Source organism: Rattus rattus, chromosome 2 (assembly GCF_011064425.1).
Source record: "Rattus rattus isolate New Zealand chromosome 2, Rrattus_CSIRO_v1, whole genome shotgun sequence".
Classification (NCBI taxonomy): Eukaryota; Metazoa; Chordata; class Mammalia; order Rodentia; family Muridae; genus Rattus; species Rattus rattus.
Genome location: NC_046155.1, coordinates 77,191,447 through 77,198,435, shown reverse-complemented (window position 1 = coordinate 77,198,435; position 6,989 = coordinate 77,191,447). Strand labels below are relative to the sequence as shown.

Sequence of the window (6,989 nt, the reverse complement as noted above, 5' to 3'; positions counted from 1 at the left end):
GCCCAAAAAATTACAAGTGCTTCACAAAGGTGAAAAGCTTCTGTATGTCTAAAGAAACAACCAACAGCTGAAGAAGCCCACAGAACGGGTGAGAATACTTGCCAGCTATATACATGTGAAGGAGGATTAATATCCAGAATACACAAAGAACTAAAGCATAGTTAAAAGAATTACCCACTCATAAATGGACCTGAGACCTGAGAATTCTCAAATAAGAAGAAAATGACTAAGAAATATCTCAAAAATGTCATCATTCCTAGAAATTATGGAAATAAAAATCAAAACAATTTTGGTGTTTTATTTTACCCCACCACACTGGCAAAAATCAATGGAAGAACCAACAACTTCTAGAAGGGATGTGGAGAAAAGGGAACCTTTGTTCACTGTTGGTGGGATTGCAAACTGGGGACCCACTATGGAAACTGGAGAGAACACTCAAAAGCTAAAAAGTAAATCTATCATAAGACCAAGGAATACCATTCCTGGCATAGGCCCCATGGATCATTGCTAAGTCATGGTCACTGATGCTCTATTCACAATAATTAGGAAATGAAAACAACCTAAATGTCCTACAACTGATGAAGGGATAATGAAAATGTTGTGCACATATACTATGGAGAAGTATTCCACTATAAAGGAAAGTGAAACCATAAACTTTACAGGTAACTCAATGGAACTAGGAAAGATCATATTGTGTGAGGCCCAGAAAAGACAAATACCATATTTTTTCTCTCATCGGAGGTTCCTAGCCCCAAATCTTCAGATATTTTTACATATTCTAGAGTAGCTGTAAATTCTGGAAAATAAAAGAAAAGGGAGGTATTCACAGGATATTAGGTGTTGAAAAGTAACAGAAAAGTAACTAGAGGAGGATAAGTGGTCTGACCAGGGAAATGGGGAAGGGGACCTCCAATAATGGAGAGCAAGGGAGGTAAATACAAAGGGGAAGAGAGGAAAATAACAATAACAATGTCTGAAAAACTCATAAGGAATCATACTATTAACTGCGTATCTCAAAATAACATACACTACATCTAATTCTTGGTATAAATATACAGTTTAAATTACTTTTTTAAAAATCTAGTCTGGCAATGCTTCCTCCAAGATCCAACAATAATCAAGAAAATCTCCAATATAAGACAAGGGAGCCCCTCTTTTGAGTTGTTGGTCAAGGATGCTCAAAAGGCTCCAGAAACATAGCCTGTTACTTTTGATATTGCTAGCTCCCAGATGTGAAAACTTCTGAGGACACCATGCACTTCAGACACAGAATTCAGGGACTCTGGATCTAATATGAGTACTAGCTTGCATGGCCCCAGAAGACACCATGCACACTTTCCAATGAGAGAAGCAACCATAGTCCCACCCAGCTATTATGCCTATGAACCACAACAGTCACCACCATGACACAGTAATTCCAAGAGTCAGTGGTAGCACACATACCTTGGTGGTAACTAACAGATTTATAATCAGACTTAAGATTTCCTCAACAATAGGGAATGCATACCGGATACTGGAACTCTACCAACTACTTAATGCTTATGAAGTCATGGATTCGGGGGAGAGCCTACAGACACTTCTCTACTAAAACAACATAATCGCTATCAACAATCTAAGTATTTGCCCTTATACCCAGATAAGTGAAGCCTTCCTTCACCGTCTCATCAAGGGCATTCCTTTTTGCAAAAGACAGAGATAATTACAGAAAACCATAAGTAATAAAAATGCATAGTTACAGAGCCCAGTCCCAGTAGATACATCTATAAAACATTCCTGCCCCTAAGAGCCAGAGAACATTGCAGGGGCAGGTGTTACAAAACCTTTTAATCTCAATCCAGGGTTTCTACCTGCCCTTGATTATGTGGTTCTCAGATAAAAGACACATAACTTTTTTTTATTTACAATAAGCCTTAACCAGCACTAGAGCTGGGCAGATATCTACCCTCCATATCCTGTTGATAGGCCAGCATTATTACAATGTTTTATCTGGGCTTCTCTTAACTCCAATTTGCCAGCTCTCAGGGCCATGTTTTCTTGACTCCTAACTCGTGATGTCTTCCTCCTCCTCCTTCATCTTCTTCTCTGTCTCCTCATGGTCTCCTCTGCCCCCAGGCAAAGAATATCAAGCACTGCCTATCTCAATTTTTCCCAGCTATAGGATATAGGCATCTTTATTTACCAATCAGGGATAACTGGGGTGCAATGTCACACAGTGTCACTTGGGTCTAGGTGTGGACTCTGTGTCTCTGGGACAGCTAGGTCTTGGGAACCCCACACTTAGCATTATAATACATAGAAAGAGACTGAAACTCAACAGCAGGGTAGATTATAACAGCCAGAGGATCAGGAAATTTGCTCCTGAGACTGGATGTCCTAGTAATGTCAGAAGATACACCCATAAGTTCTCATCATCATGACCGCCTAAGCATGAGCTGAACAAGAAAGACACCAAAAGGCATTTCAAGTGGATGGAAGAAAACTCATATAAAGTCTTAACCCTACATTCAGATGTAGGTAATTACTGAATGCAGAGAATGGGAAAAATAGTTTTCTCTGGGGACGAGCACACCAAGTAATTATTCACCAAATGGTCAGCCATGAAAGCATACATACAAGTTACATTACACATTAAGAAAATTATATTCTTCTTTCTGCCATCTTCTCTCACTGTCACCATGGTGTGAATAAATGTTCTGGCAGATGCTCTCAAAAGCATCAACAATGTGGAGAAGAGGGGCAAATGCCAGGTCCTCATCAGGCTGTGTTCCAAAGTCATCGTTCGGTTCCTAACTGTGATGATGAAGCATGGCTACATTGGTGAATTCGAGATCATTGATGATCACAGAGCTGGAAAGATTGTTGTGAACCTCACAGGAAGGTTGAACAACTGTGGAGTTATAAGCCCTAGATTTGATGTTCAACTCAAAGACCTAGAGAAGTGGCAGAACAATCCTCTCCCATCACGGCAGTTTGGTTTCATTGTGCTGACAACCTTGGCTGGCATCATGGACCATGAAGAGGCAAGACAAAAACATACAGGAGGGAAAATCCTGGGATTCTTTTTTTAAAATGTAAAGCATAAATAAAAAGCCTCTGTGGACTGTGAAAAAAAAGAAAATTATATTCAGGAATATATGTATAAATATACATATATGAAACAGCAAATAATGAAAGAGTGACCATGAACTTGCGAAAGAGAACAGGGTGTATAAAAGGTTTTGGAGAGGAAAAAATAATGTAATTTTAGTTGAATCTCAAAGATAAAAGAAAAAATTAACAAAACTTTATGAAAATAAAGAAGCAAAACAAATTGCATTTATTCTGTTGTTGGTAACTATCTATGTCACCTCAAAGTTTTATAGATCATAGACAGATGCCCTACAGCCCAAGGGTATATATATTTGGTGAAATACTATGTGTCTATGGATTGAATCTACCAACAGATGGGATGCCAGGATCAATGTCTTTCCTAGAAGGCCCCAAGTAAATTCTTTCTGTCTCTCTCTAATTAGGTAGATACATTTAGTAAAATGGGGTGCCAACTGAAAATTGCCTCAGTCGGCTTGGGGAATGTGATTTACTTCCTGGGGTTTGAAACTTGGCTATTTTATTAAAATCAAATCTGGAAGTAGTGGAGAAACAGACATACTGACAAGTGGCTACTGCCATCACCCTTCCTTTGGTCATTAGCTCAGGACTGTATAGGGAAGGAAGGCTTGCATCAGACATACCAGTGCCTCCCAGCTAGATAAATCCTGCCCAAGAGAATGGCCTCTTTCCTATCTTCAGTCTATTTTCCTGCACCCAGGTTTGCATCTCTTAGGCTGGAGCCATATCTAGCTTGTCTTTAGCAGTTTATACTGAAGATTGTAAGTCAGGGGTGAATCATAAATACAGACCAACATCCTTCCATATGCACTACAGCCTGAACCTCTATCTATATTTCTGTCCCATCAGGCTCCCTTCCATTAGAGAATTTTCTATGAGTCTATATTTCAAGACCCTGATGGAAATGATGTTTTTAAGAGGCACAATCACCTTTTGATAGCATCTGACTGAAAAGTCCTGACAATATCAGGCTGATTCTAGGAGTGTGAGTAGGTTATCATGGGTTTTCCTCAGATCTTCAGTTCCATTTAGTATTTTGAAGAGAATCTTAATATTTCAATAAGGGTGACTGACAGAGTACTGATCCCTATTCTTACTACAATAAAAGAATCACCACGGCATTAGAATTTTACTGTACAGGATGTTTTGTGAATGAGAAGATCTACTATGATGCCCTATACTGTATTCTGTTTTGATTGGCAGATTTCTCTCTGTGTTTCTCAATAGACTGATAGAGCATTACGCAGAAGCTTGAAAGCTAAGTAAGTAGCTGATCAGGCTAGTTTATAGCTTGTGGCAATGGGTTCTAATAGAATGGCCCAGAGGGAGAAACACTTTCACAGTGTACAGGATGCCAAAGACTCAGGGTACAGATTATAGCCTACACATCTGCCCTGTGGAGCAGGTCTCCTGAGGATCCACAACCAGAACCCCCAGAACAGAGAGACTAATGGATGTCCTCCTGGGATGACATCATAGGGAGAAATAAATCCTGCCAATGTCTCTCAAAGGGATTCATATTTTCTTTACTGAATGTGGCTGCAGATTGGATTATACCAGCACATATTGGACAGCACCAGTTCTGCACTCTCCACATTCATTACTGCATTCCGTACCCCTGCTGGGTATTCCACCTCCATTACCCTCCCTATCGTCAGTATCGTTTTAAATAAGGTTTCCTAGAAACAGGCTCTGCAAGGGAAAATTGCATGCTTCAGGCTTCCCTGGAATTTCTCTCTGGAGACCTACCTGTCAGGAGTGAGGGAGACAGAACTGAGCAGACAGCAAAGCCAGCTTCCAATGCGACTGCCACTTGGAAGCTCCTTCAAGGGACTGTGGATTGGGGAAGTCTTTGGAGCTCTCCTAAGCTTTGATCTTTCTATTGGCACAGCATCTGCTCATTACTTAGCGTCACCCCAAAGAAGGGACATAGCTTTGAATGAATTAATATCTTACCTTAGAGAACAGCTCAGTAAAGAGCAGTGAACACCCAATCCCATATCCCACATAATTCTCGGCATCTGATACTTCTAGAGGTTGGACCCTGACAAAGAGATCTGGATAAGATTCCACCTTGTGCATTGAAATCATCACCATATCTTTTAGCCTGCGGCTCATGACAAATAGATGGGGCTGTGACTCGATAACAGAGCGTTTGCCTGTCATGCGAAAGTCCCTGAGTTCTAATCCTAGTGCTACAAAAGAATACAATAGAGTAGAAGGCTCCAAATCAAGAGAACAGCTGCCCTGCTAGGAGGATGGTAGGACCATTTTCTGTCCAATGAGCCAGAGCATCTACTGTGTGTTAGGCTCCAGATGGCGTCCATATGCCTCAGACACAATAGCAAGATAGGTAAAGACCCCGGTCTGTGGAGTGTTGATTATAGTTAGTTCATGTCAGCCATTTTATGTTACACTGGGTAACGACAAAGGTCACAACTAACAAGGTGAGTTTTTCTTCTGTTTGAGAATATTGAGGGCTTTTTAAATTTAAATTAAATTTAATTTTTTTATTCACCTTACATTTCACTCACTGCCCCCTCCAGGTCACCCTCCCCAGAGTTCTTCCCCCATCCCCTCCTCCCCTCCTCCTCTGAGCGAGGGGGACTCTCCTGGATATACCCTACACACACACACACACACACACACACACACACACACACACACTGGCACTTCAAGTCTCTGTGAGACTAGGTGCTTCTTCTCCAACTGAGACTAGACAAGGCAGCCCAGCTAGAAAAACATATCCCAAGTGGAGGCAATAGCTTGTGGGATATCCCCATTCCAGTTGTTGGGGACCCACATGAAGACCAAGCCGAACATCTGCTACTTATGTGCAGGGAGGCCTAGGTCCAGCCTGTCTACGTTTTTGGTTGGTGGTTTAGGCTCTGAGAGACCAAAGAGTTCAGATAAGATGACTCTGTTGGTCTTCCTGTGGAGTTCCTATCCCTCTATGGGCAGCAATCCTTCTTCCCATTCTTCCGTAAAAGTCCCACAACTCCTTCCACCGTTTGTCTGTGGGTATATGCCTGTCTGAGTCAGTTGATGGGTCCAGCCTCTCAGAGGGCTGCCATGCTAAACTCCTATCCACAAACATAACAGAGTATCATTGATAGTGTCAGGGATTGGTGCTTGCCCATGGGATGGGTTTCAAGTTGGGCTGGTTATTGGTTGGCCATTTCCTCCATCTCTGGTCCATCCCCAATCCCTGATTTCTTGTAGATAAAGAATAAGTTTCAGGTTGAAAGTTTCGTGGGTTGTTTTCCTTCTTGCTCCTCCAGGGTTCATGCCTGGCCATAGAAGGCAGTCTCCCTAGACCCCATATTCCCAATGGTATGAGTTACAGATAAGGCCACATCCATTGATTCTTGAGCACCTCCCCTATCTCAGGTCTCTGTGTCTTCCTGGAGATGCCTCCTACCTCCCCCGTTCCCACCAGTTGCAGATTTCCATTCATTCTCATGGCCATCTGGCCATCCCCCTTCCCCTCCCCACACCCGACTCTGGACCCCTCCATTCAATCTCCATCTCCCTTCTCCCACCTAGGTCCCTCCCTCCATCTGCATTCCACAGCCATTTCATTCCCCCTTCCAAGTGAGGCTCAAGCATCCTTGCTTGTGCCCTCCTTCCTGTCTACCCTTCTTGGGTCTATGGAATATAGCATAGGTATCCTGTATTTTGTATGGCTAATACCCACTTATAAGTTATACATACCAGACATGTCCTTTAGGGACTGGGTTACTTCACTTAGGATGATATTCTCAAGATCCATCCATTTGCCTGCAAAATTCATGACTTTTTTTTTATAGCTAAATAGCATGTCATTGTGTAGATGTATCACATTTTCTTTATTCATTCTTCAGTTGAAAGATATCTAGGTA

General features: G+C 41.9%; 1 pseudogene; it reads left to right on the top strand.

The window, feature by feature from the left end:
• Positions 1-2,663: 2,663 nt before the first annotated feature.
• On the top strand, positions 2,664-3,106 carry LOC116893910 (annotated as a pseudogene).
• The last annotated feature ends 3,883 nt before the right edge of the window (positions 3,107-6,989 follow it).